The 13490-nt window shown below is 40.4% G+C and overlaps 1 non-coding gene across 1 annotated transcript; it reads left to right on the top strand.

The window, feature by feature from the left end:
* The first annotated feature begins 1465 nt into the window (after positions 1 to 1465).
* Positions 1466 to 1570, top strand: LOC115849509 (U6 spliceosomal RNA). The gene has a single exon (XR_004038024.1). It is a non-coding gene; the product is annotated as a U6 spliceosomal RNA (small nuclear RNA).
* The last annotated feature ends 11920 nt before the right edge of the window (positions 1571 to 13490 follow it).

The following is a 13490-nucleotide window of genomic DNA, read 5'->3' on the forward strand; positions in this document are numbered from 1 at the left end:
TCTCAGAAAGTTAAACATAGAATTACCATATGATACAAAAACTCCACTCCCAAAGAAATTGAAAGCAAGGACACAAACAGATACTTGTACACCAATGTTCACAGCAGCATTATTCACGATAGCCAAAAGGTAGAAATGACCCAAGTGTCCATCAACAGATGAATGGATAAATAGAATTTGGTATATACATGCAATGGAATATTATTCAGCCATAAAAAGGAATGACATTCTGATATATGCTACAATAAATATGAATCTTGAAAACATTATGCTAAATGAAATAAGACAGAAAAGTTCAAATATTGTACAATTACACTCATATAAGGTACGTACAATAGGAAAATTCATAAAGACAAAAAGGGGGCTTCCCTGGTGGCGCAGTGGTTAAGAATCCGCCTGCCAAGGCAGGGTACATGGGTTCAAGCCCTGGTCCGGGAAGATCCCACATGCCGTGGAACAACTAAGCCCATGCACCACAACTACTGAGCCTGCACTCTAGAGCCTGCAAGCCACAACTACTGAGCCCACGTGCCACAACTACTGAAGCCTGCACACCTAGAGCCTGTGCTCCACAACAAGAGAAGCCACTGCAATGAGAAGCCCGCGCACTGCAACCAAGAGTAGCCCCCGCTCGCCTCAGCTAGAGAAAGCCCACACGCAGCAACGAAGACCCAACGCAGACAAAAATAAAGATAAATAAATTTATATTAAAAAAAGACAAAAAGTAGAATAGAGTTTACCACGGCTGTTGGGAAGGGACAATGGAGAATTACTGTTTAATAGGTACAGAGTTTCTCTTTGGGATGATGAAAAAGTTCTAGAAATAAATAGTGGTGAAGATTATACAACATTGTGAATGTACTTAATGCCAATGAATTGTACACTTTAAAATGGTAAATTTTGTTACATATTTTTTGCCATAAAAAATGCAAAAAGAAAATCAAAGGCCAAAGGAGAAATTCAGAAAATATATTTCAACCCACATAACAGAGGCCTGATTTACCTAGAATACAAACAGCTTTTACAAAGCAATAAAAAAGAGAAATAGAAATAGAAAACTAGGCAAAGGACATGAGCAATACACACACACACACACACACACGAAAAGAAATATATGTGACTTCTAAGTATATTAGAAAGCTTAGGGAATTCCCTGGTGGTCCAGCGGTTAGGACTCTGCACTTCCACTGCAGGGGGGACGTGTTCAATCCCTGGTTGGGGAAGTAAGATACACATGCCACACAGCGCAGCCAAAAAAAAACAAACAAACCAAAAAAAGCTTAACCCTACTCATGATAAAAAGATTGTGTTAAGATACCACTCTTTTCCTAGAAAGATGGCAATATCAGAAAGTTTGATAATATATTGTTTTGGCGAGGCTGTGGAGAAACACTCTCATATTCTGTTGTTGGATTGTAAATTGGTATATTTTTTGTAAGGCAACTTATCAAAAAAATTTTAAAGTGTGCTCACTTTGGCAGCACACATAGTAAAATTGGAACGATACAAAAGATTAGCATGGCCCCTGCGCAAGGATGATATGCAAATTCGTGAAGCGTTCCATATTTTTGAATGCATGTATAACTGAATCACTTTGCTGTACACCTGAAACTAACACAACATTGTAAATCAACTATACTCCAATAAAAATTTCTTAAAAAAGAAAATTTAAGTACATATGCCTTTTTATTGGTAAGTAACAGAAAACCCAACTCCAATAGGCTTAAACAATAAAGAGGATTTAGGGCTTCCCTGGTGGCACAGTGGTTGAGAGTCCACCTGCGGATGCAGGGGACACGGGTTCATGCCCCGGTCCGGGAAGATCCCACATGCCGCAGAGCGGCTAGGCCTGTGAGCCATGGCCGCTGAGCCTGCGCGTCCTGAGCCTGTGCTCCGCACCGGGAGAGGCCACAACAGTGAGTAGGCCCGCGTACCACTAAATAAATAAATAAATAAATAAAGAGGATTTATCAGTTCAAATAACTGCAAATTCCAGGGGATGAGTGAGCTCTGAAATTGGTTTGATTTTGTGGATCAATAATATCACCAGGGACCTAATTTCCTTCCATCTGTCAGTTCAGTCATCCAAAGTGCGAGCTCCACTGTAAATCTGACTCCCTTCTTGGTAGCAAAAGGGCTGCAGCACTTGAAGTCTTCACATCAGCTACACCATACTGTCCAAAAGAAGAGACAAAGCTGGCTTTTGTTCTCTCTCAGAAGAGCAAAGAAAAACAAAAACAAAAAGAAACCCTTCTTCCCCCAAATACTTCAAAAAATATCCTCTAACATTTCACTGACTTGCATCATTGGCCCATTCCTGAAATTTCCCCTTGGCAGGACAATAGTATGCATTGATTGGCTAAGGCCTGGGTTGCTTGAACCAATAACTGAGACATGGGGGATGGACTTACCCTGATTGGGTTACATGTGTGGTGTACCCCCTCCAGAAGCTGGGAGTGAGATCAATTCTACCCCCTTCAAACTTTATGACTGCTAAACAATGGGGAAGATATGGAATGGATGTTAGGCAGGGAATAACATCAACCACTATATACTTTGATACAGCAACCATACTTCTAGGAATTTATCCTAAAAATATGCTGACCCATGTGTACAAATAAGTATGTTCAGGGAGATCATTTGTAATAACAGGATATTGGAAACAACCAAAATGCCTGGGACTGGTTAAATAAATTATGATGTGGCCATACAAAAGAATAAGGCAGATATAAATGTATTGATATGACACAATCTCAAAAATATATTAAGTGAAAAAAGCAGAGTGAATAGCCTGCTACCATTTGTGACAAAAAGAGAGAAGAAATGGATATATGGATATGATATATTTTAAGTGAAAAAAGTATGATAAACTCCCATTTTCATCAATAACCAGACAGATAGATATCCAAATGCATGTGCACACACACATATATATCCATTTATACTTGTATATCCATGGTTTGCATAGAATATATCTGGAGGATAAGCAAGAAATTGACAGTGGGGTTCTCTGGAAAGGGAACCAAGGGAACTAAGGAATAGGGGTAATATATAACTTTAATTGTATATCCTTTTATATTGCTTGAGTTGTTTTTTACCATGTGCATGTATTTTTAGTTAAAAAACAAAAATATTTATTAGTTATAGGTTTCTATTTTTTACCTGTCAGATTGTCAAAGATAAAAATATTTTTTAATAGTTTTATTGGTCAAGATGGCATAGTAGGAAGACTCTGAGCTCACTTCCTCTCACAGCCACACCAAAATTACAACTATTTACAGAGCAACTATTGATGAGAAAGGCCAGAATCTAGCAGAAAAGATCTTCTACAACTAAAGACATAAAAAAGGAACCACAATGGGGCTTCCCTGGTGGCTCAGTGGTTGAGAGTCCACCTGCCGATGCAGGGGACACGGGTTCCTGCCCCGGTCTGGGAAGATCCCACATGCCGCGGAGCGGCTGGGCCCGTGAGCCATGGCCGCTGGGCCTGTGTGTCCGGAGCCTGTGCTCCGCAACGGGAGAGGCCACAACAGTGAGAGGCCCGCGTACTGTAAAAAAAAAAAAAAAAAAAAAGAACCACAATGAGATGAGTAGGATGGGCAGAGTCACAGTATAGTCAAGACCCACACCCCAGGGTGGGCAACCCACAGATGGGAGAATAATTACAATTGCAGAGGTTCTCCCCATGGAGAAAGGGGTCTGAGCCCCACATCAGGCTCCCCAGCCCAAATGTCCAGCATCAGGAAGATGATGCCCCAGAAAGTTTGGCTTTGAAGGCCAGTGGGGCTTACTTTCAGGGGAGCCAGAAGGCTGTGGGAGACAGAGATTCCATTCTTTTTTTTTTCTTTGCAGTACGTGGGCCTCTCACTGTTGTGGCCTCTCCCATTGTGGCGCACAGGCTCCAGATGCGCAGGTTCAGTGGCCATGGCTCACGGGCTCAGCCGCTCTGCAGCATGTGGGATCTTCCCGGACCAGGGCACAAACCCGTGTCCCCTGCATCGGCAGGTGGACTCTCAACCACTGAGCCACCAGGGAAACCCAGAGAGATTCCATTCTTAAAGGGTGCACACAAAATCTCACACACTCCAGGACCCAGGGCTGCAGCAGTAATTTGAAAGGATCTTGGGTCAGACCCACCTGCTGATCTTGGAGAGTCTCCCAGAGAGGCAGGAGGCAACTGGAGGTCACCCTGGGGACACAGACACTGGTGCTGGCAAATGCCATTTTGGAATACTCCCTCTAGTTTATTAGCCTGGGGACCCAGCCTTGCCCCTGCCCACCAGTCTATAGGCACCCATACTGGGATGCTTCAGGCCAAGCAACCAGCCAGGCAGGGACAGCCCCACCCACCATCAGGCAAGCTGCCTTAAGACCCCCCTGAGCCCACAGCTTCCCCTGGACACAGCCCTATCAACAGAGGGCCCAGGACCCAGCCCCGTACACCAGAGCACAGGCACTAGACCCAGGACCCCCAGGGCCCTGTAGCTAGAGACCGCAGGACCCAGCTCTGCCCACCAGTGGGCAGGCACCAGCCTTAGGACACCCTGGTACCTGGACCCACCCACCAGTGAGCAATCTCTAGCCTTGGAACCAGCCTCACCCACCAGTGGGCAGACACCTGCCCAAGGACAACTGCAGCCCCACAGCCTGCTATGGCAGGACTCAGACCACCCACCAGCAGGCTGGCACTAGCCCTGGGACCCACTGGGCCACGCCCTTACCCACCAGCAGGCCAACACCAGCTCTGAGACATCTTGAGGCCCTCAGCCAGCTGCTCTAAGATCCATCCTCAATCACCAGTGGGCTGACACAAGCTTCAGGACACCCCAGACCCTGCAGCCATGTCAAGAACTGGCCTCAACCACCAGTGGTCAGACCCCAGCTCTGGGACCCCTGGGCCCTTCAGCCAGAGACCCCAGGACCTGGTTCTACCCACCAGTGGGCTGGCACTAGTCCCAGGACCCAGCTTCACCCACTGGTGAGTGGGCACCAGTGGCGAGATCTCCTGGACTCAAACCCCACCAACCAATGGGTGGACACCAGCCCCAGGATCACCACAGCTCCACAGCCTGCCTTGTCAGTACCCAGCTGAAACACCAGCAGGCAGAGAGTAGCCCTGGAAACCCCACAGACCATGACGCTTCCCACCAGCAGGCCAACTCCAGCTCTGGGACACCTTGGGCTCCTCAGCCAGTGGCCCTGGAATCCATGCCAGTGGGCTGACACCAGCTTCAGGACACACAGGACCCTGAAGCCGGAGACACCAAGACCTGGCTCCACATACCAGTGAGCTGGCACTAGCCCTGGGACCCCCTGGGCCCTAGCCACACCTACTAGCAGGCCAGCACCAGCTCTGAGATGCCTTGGACTCCTCAGGCAGCCACCCCAGGATCTAGCCCTATTCACCAATGGGCCAGTACCAGCATTGGGATACCTGGGAACCTGCAGCCAGCAATGTCAGGAACCAGCCCCACTCACCAGGAGGCCAACACTAGATCCAGGAACTCCAGTCGCACAACCACCCACCCTAGAACAAGGTTCTGCCCACCAGTGAGCAAGCACTAGTCTGGGACCCCCCCAGGGTCCCTCAGCCAGGATCTCATGACCCGGCCCTGCCAACTAGCAGCTGGTAGCCTCCATGCAATGCAGGGCCTGACAACCAGTCAAACCAGGGGTGAGCCATGCCTATGAGACCACCCACAGTAGTCAGCCCACCATAACAGAAGGACCCACCCAGCCAACATAGGGGGCACCCCTAGAGCATATAGCTCTGGTGATAATAGGGAGGTGTGCTGCTGGGACACACAGGATGTCTTCTACAAAAGGCCACTTCTCCAAGGTTAGGAAACATAACCAACCACCCAGATACATAGAAATAAAAACAGCAAGTTAGGCAGAATGAGGTGACAGAGGAACATGTTCCAGATGAAGGAACAATATAAAACCCCAGAAGAAAAACTAAGTGAAATGGAGATAGGCAATCTACCCAATAAGGAGTTCAAGGTATTGATCGTAAAGATGATCAAAGAACTCGGGATAAGAATAGATAAAGAGAGTGAGAAGTTAGAAGTTTTTAACAAAGAGTTAGAAAATATAAAGAAGAACCAAACAGATGAAGAATACAATAAGTGAAATGAAAAATACACTAAAAGGAATTAACAGTAGACTAAATGATACAGATAAATGGATCAGCAAGCTGGAAGACAGAGTAGGGGAAATCACTGAAGCAGAACAGAAAAAAGAATAAAAAGAAATGAGGACAGTTTAAGAGACCTCTGAAACAACATCAAGCATACTAACATTCACATTACAGGGGTCCCAGGAGGAGAAGAGAGCGAGAAAGGGACAGAGAACATATCTAGAAGACATAATAGCTGAAAACTTCCCTATCCAGGGAAAGGAAACAGATAGCCAGGTCCAGGAAGCACAGGGTCCTAAACAGGATCAACCCAAGGAGGACCACACCAAGACACATTGTAATTAAGATGGCAAAAATTAAAGATAAAGATAGAATATTAAAAGCAGCAAGGGAAAAGTAACAAATACCATACAAAGGAATTTCCATAAATCTATCAGCTAACTTTTCAGCAGAGACCTTTCAGGCAAGAAGGGAGTGGCATAATACATTTAAAGTGAAGAAAAGGAAAAACCTATGACCAAGACTACTCTACCCAGCAAGGCTTTCATTCAGATTTGAGGGAGAGAACAAAAGTTTTACAGATAGGCAAAAGCTAAATGAATTCAGTACTACCAAGCCAGCTTTACAAGAAATGTTAAAGGGACTTCTCTAAGTGAAAAAGAAAAGGCCACAGCTAGAAACATGAAAATTACTAAAGGGAAAAACTCACTGATAAAGACAAATATAGTAAAGGTAGTAAATCATCCATGTACAAAGCTGTAGGAAAGTTTTAAAATAAAAGTACTAAAGTAATCTATATCCACAGTAAGTCATTAAAGACTACACAAGACAAAAAGATGTAAAATACAACATCAAAAAAGCAATAATAGGGAGAAGGGAGTAAAAATGCAGGGCTGTTAAAATGCATTTGAAATTAAGAGATAAGCAGCTTAAAGTAATCACATATATGTGTATGTACATGGATTTTATATATATATATATATATATATATATATATATATATACCTGATGGTAATCACAAACTGAAAATCTGTAATAGAGACACACACAAAAAGAGAAAGGAATCATCCAAACTAACACTAAAGATAGTCATAAAATTACAAGGGAAGAGAACCAAAGAAGAAGAAAGGATAAAAAAAATTACGAAAACAACGCCCAAATAATTAACAAAATAGAAATAGGTACATACCTATCAATAATTACTTTAAATGGAAATGGACTAAATGCTCCAATCAAAAGACACAGAGTGGGGACTTCCCTGGTGGTCCAGTGGTTAAGACTCTGCACACTCCCAATGCAAGGGGCTGGGTTTGATCCCTGGTAAGGGAACTAGATCCCGCGTGCCACAACTAAGACCCAGCACAGCCAAATAAATAAATAAATAAATAAATATTTTTAAAAAATGACATAGCATGGCTGAATGGATACAAAGACAAGACCCATATATACACTGCCTATAAGAGACACACTTCAGATCTAAAGACACACACAGACTGAAAGTGAGGGGATGGAAAAAGGTATTCATGCAAATGGAAATCAAAAGAAAGCTGGGGTAGCAATACTTATATCAGACAAAATAGACTTTAAAACAAAGACTGTACAAGAGACAAAGAAGGATGTTACATCATGATTAAGGGATCATTCCAAGAAGATACAACAATTGTAAATATATATGCACCAAACATAGGAGAACCTAAATACCTAAAGCAAATATTAACAGACATAAAGGGAGAGATTGACAGCAACACAGCACTAGGTGATTTTAACATTCCACTTACATCAATGGACAGATCATCTAGACAGAAAATCTGTAAGAAAATTCTGGCCTTAAGTGAAACATTAGTCTAAATGGACTTAATAGATATATATAGTACATTCCATCCAAAAACAGCAGAATATACATTCTTTTCTAGTGCACATGGAACATTCTCCAGAAGAGATCATATGCTAGGCCACAAAACAAGTTTCAATACATTTAAGAAAACTGAAATCATATCAAGTATCTTTTCCAACCACAACACTATGAGTCTAGAAATCAACTACAAGAAAAAAAATTGCAAAAAAAACACAAACACATGGAAACTAAACAATATGCTACTAAACAAACCAATGGATCACTGAAAAATCAAGGAAGAAATTTTTAAAATATCAATACCTGGAGACAAATGAAAATGAAAACACAATGATCCAAAATCTATGGGACACAGCAAAAGTAGTTCTAAGAGGGAAGTTTATAGTGATACAAGCTTACCTCAGGAAATGAGAAAAATCTCAAATAAACAACCAAATCTTACACCTAAATGAACTAGAAAAATAAGAACAAACAAAACCCAAATTTAGTAGAAGGAAAGAAATCATAAAGATTAGAGAGAAATAAATGAAATAGTGACTAAAAAAAACAATGGAAAAGATCAATGAAACTAAGAGTTACTTCTTTGAATAAAAACAAAAATAAACAAACGGGACTTAATGAAACTTAAAAGCTTTTGCACAGCAAAGGAAACTATAAACAGGACAAAAAGACAACCCTCAGAATGGGAGAAAATATTTGCAAATGAATCAACGGACAAAGGATTAATCTCCAAAATATATAAACAGCTCATACAGCTCAATATTTAAAAAAAAACAAAAAACCTAATCAAAAAATGGGCAGAAGACCTAAATAGACATCTCTCCAAAGAAGACACACAGATGGAGAGGCACATGAAAAGATGCTCAACATCACTAATTATTAGAGAAATGCAAATCAAAACTACAATGAGAGACTTCCCTGGTGGCGCAGTGGTTAAGACTCCACGCTGACAATGCAGGGGGCCTGGCTTCGATCCCTGGTCAGGAAACTAGATCCCACATGCATGCTGCAACTAAGAGTTTGCATGCCACAACTAAAGGAGCACACGTGCCGCAACTAAGGAGCTGGTGCACCAAATAATAAATAAATAAATAAAAAACTACAATGAGGTATCACCTCACACCAGTTAGAATGGGCATTATCAGAAAATCTACAAACAACAGATGCTGGAGAGGGTGTGGAGAAAAGGAAACCCTCTTGCACTGTTGCTGGGAATGTAAACTGATACAGCCACTATGGAAAACAGTATGGAGGTTCCTTAAAAAACTAAAAATAGAATTACCATATAACCCAGCAATCCCACTATTGGGCATATACCCAGAGAAAACCATAATTCAAAAAGACACATGCACTTCAATATTCATTGTAGCACTATTTACAATAGCCAGGTCATGGAAGCAACCTAAATGCCTGTCAACAGAAGAATGGATAAAGAAGATGTGGTACGTATATACAATGGAATATTACTCAGCCATAAAAAAGAACGAAATTGGGTAATTTGTAGAGATGTGGATGGACCTAGAGACTGTCATACAGAGTGAAGTAAGTCAGAAAGAGAAAAACAAATATCATATATTAATGCATATACATGGAACCTAGAAAAATGGTACAGATGAACCAGTTTGCAAGGCAGAAATAGAGACACAGATGTAGAGAACAAACATATGAACACAAAGGGAGGAAAGTGGGGGTGGGGTGGGATGAACTGGGAGATTGGGATTGACATATATACACTAATATGTATAAAATAGATAACTAATAAGAACCTGCTGTATAAAAAAATAAATAAAAATAAATTTAAAAAATTTTTTAAATTAAAAAAATAAAATTGTACCCTACAAACTTGCCATAAAAAAAGTTAGTTCTTTGAAAAGATAAATGAAATTGATAAACCTTTAGCCAGACTCATCAAGAAAAAAAAGGGTCCTGGGCATGCCTGATGGTGCAGTGGTTAAGAATCTGCCTGCCAATGTGAGGGACACCGGTTCGAGCCCTGGCCTGGGAAGATCCCACATGCCGTGGAACAGCTAAGCCCGTGCACCACAACTACTGAGCCTGTGCTCAAGAGCCCGCAAGCCACAATGACTGAGCCCATGTGCCACAACTACTGAAGCCTACATGCCTAGAGCCCATTCTCCGCAACAAGAGAAGCCACCGCAATGAGAAGCCCGCGCACCACAACGAAGAGTAACCCCCGCTCACCGCAACTAGAGAAAGCCCGCGCACAGCAATGACGACCCAACATAGCCAAAAAAAACCAAAAAAACAACACCACAGGAACGAATAGGATCATAAGAGATTACTACAAACAACTATATGCCAATAAAATGGAAACCTAGAAGAACATTCCTAGAAATGTACACTCTCCCAAGACTGAACCACAAAGAAATAGAAAATATGAACAGACCAATTGCCAGTAATGAAACTGAATCAGTAATAATAATTTAAAAAACTCCCAAAAAACAAAAGTCCAGGACCAGATGGCTTCACAGGTGAATTCTACCAAATATTTAAAGAAGAGTTAATACCTATCCTTCTCAAACTATTCCAAAAAATTGCAGTGGAAGGAACACTTCTGAATTCATTCTACAAGGCCAGCATCACCCTGATACAAAAACCAGACAAGGATATCACAAAAAAAGAGAATTATAGGCCAATATCATTGATGAACTTAGATGTAAATATCCTCAACAAAATATTAGCCAACCAAATCCAACAATACATTAGAGGATCATACATCATGATCAAGTGGGATTTATCCCAGGTGTGTGAGGATGGTTCAATATCCACAAATCAATCAGTGTGATACACCACATTAACAAACTGAAGAATAAAAATCTTATAATCATCTCAAAAGATGCAGAAAAAGCTTTTGATAAAATTCCACATCCATTTATGATAAAAATAAACTCTCCACAAAAAGTGGGTATATAAAAAAAAGGGGAATTCCATGGCAATCCAGTGGTCAGGACTGCACTTTCACTGCTGAGCGCCCCAGTTCAATCCCTGGTCGGGGAACTAAGATCCCACGAGCCATGCAGCACAGCCAAAAAAAAAAAAAAAAGTAGGTATAGAGGGAACATACCTCAACATAATAAAGGCCATAAGCCCACAGCTAACATCATACTGAATGGTGAAATGCAGAAAGCATTTCCTCTAAAATCAGGAATAAGACAAGGATTCCCACTCTTGCCACTTTTATCAGCACAGTATTAGAAGTCCTATCCACAGCAATCTGACAAGAAAAAGAAATAAAAGGCATCCAAATTGAAAAGGAAGGAAAATTGTCATTTTTTACAGATTGCATGATACTATACATAGAAAATCCTAAAGACACCACCAGAAAACTACTAGAGCTCATAAATGAATTTGGTAAAGTTGCAGGATACCAAATTAATATACAGAAATCTGCTGCATTTCTATACACTAACAACAAACTATCAGAAAGAGAAATTAAGGAAACAATACAATTTACAATTGCATCAAAAAGAAGAAAATACCTAGGAATAAATCTAACTAAGGAGGTAAAAGACCTGCACTCAGAAAACTATAAGACACTGATGAAATAAATTGAAGATGACATAAACAGATGGAAAGACATACTGTGTCAATGGATTGGAAGAATTAATAGTTAAAATGACCATACTACCCAAGATTATGTACAGATTCAGTGCAATCCCTAACAAAATACCCATGGCATTTTTCACAGAACTAGAACACATAATTTTAAAATTTGTATGGAAAAACAAAACATCCCAAATAGCCAAAACAATTTTGAGAAAGAAGAACAGAACTGGAAGAATCATGCTACCTGATTTCAGACTATACTACAAAGCTATAATAATCAAAACAGCATGGTAATGGCATGAAAACAGACAAATAAATCAATGGAACAGAAAAGAGAGCCCATAAATAAACCCACGCACCTATGGTCAATTAATCTATGACAAAGGAGGCAAGAATATACAATGGAGAAAAGACAGTCTCTTCAATAAGTGGTGCTGGGAAAATTGGACAGCTACAAGTAAAAGAATGAAAGTAGGACATTCTCTAATACCATATACAAAAATAAACTCAAAATGGATTAAAGACTTAAATATAAGACCAGAAACCATAAAACTCCTGGAAGAGAGCATAGGCAGAACTCTCTTTGACATAAATTGTAGCAATATTTCTTTGGATCTGTCAACTAAGGCAAAGGAAACAAAAGCAAAAATAAACAAATGGGACCTCATTAGACTTAAAAGCTTTTGCACAACAAAGAAACCATTGAGAAAACAAAAAGGCAGCCAACTGAATGGGAAAAAATATTTGCAAATGATATGACTGATTAGGCGTTAATATCCCCAATATATAAATACCTCATACAGCTCAATACAAAAAAACAAACAACATGATTAAAAAGTGGGCAGAAGACCTGAACAGATATTTTTCCAAAGAAGACATACAGAAGTTCAACAGATACTCAACACTGCTCGTCATCAAAGAAATGCAAAATCAAAACCACAATGAGATACCACCTGTCAGAATGGCTATCATCATAGAGACAACAAATAACAAGTGTTGGCGAGGATATGGAGAAAAGAGAACCCTAGTACACTGCTGGTGGAAATGTAAATTGGTGCAGCCACTGTGGAAAACAGTATGGAGATTCCTCAAAAAACTGAAAATAGAACTACCATACAATCCAGCAATTCCACCCCTGGGCATATATCCAAAGAAAACGAAAACACTAATTTGAAAAGATACATGCACCCCAATGTTCATAGCAACATTATTTACAATAGCCATAATATAGAAGCAAGCTACGTGGCCATCAACAAATGAATGGATAAGGAAGATGTGTTAGACAATGGAATTTTGCCACTTGCAACAACATGGATGGACCTGGTGGGTATTATGCCTAATGAAATAAGTCAGACAGAGAAAGGTAAATACTGTATGTTATCACTTATATGTGGAATCTAAAACATCAAATAAATGAATGAATATGAGAAAACAGAAACAGACTCACAGATACAGAGACTAAACTAGTGGTTACTAGTGGGAAGAGGGAGGAGAAAGGGCAAAATAGGGGTAGGGGATTAAGAGGCACAAATTAATAAGTATAAAATAAATAAGCTACAGGGATATACTGTACAGCACAGGGAATATATCCAATATTTTATAATTTAAATGTGACAATCTATAAAAATTTTGAATCACTATTATATACCTGAAACTAATATAATATTATAAATCGACTATACCTCAATAAAAAAAAATTGTTAATAGTTGGCAAGGATGTTGGGAAACACATCCTTAAATATACTGTTGGTGGACTTATAAATTAGTACATCCTCTTTGGAAGGCAATTTGGCAAAATCTATTAAAATTAATAACGCACATAAATTTCACTTAGCACTTACACATCTAGGATTTTATCCTACTGATATACATATTGGCAAAGATGCATGAATAAACACATGCAGTGCAGTAGTATTTATAGTAACAAAAGAC

Source organism: Globicephala melas, chromosome X (assembly GCF_963455315.2).
Source record: "Globicephala melas chromosome X, mGloMel1.2, whole genome shotgun sequence".
Lineage (NCBI taxonomy): Eukaryota > Metazoa > Chordata > Mammalia > Artiodactyla > Delphinidae > Globicephala > Globicephala melas.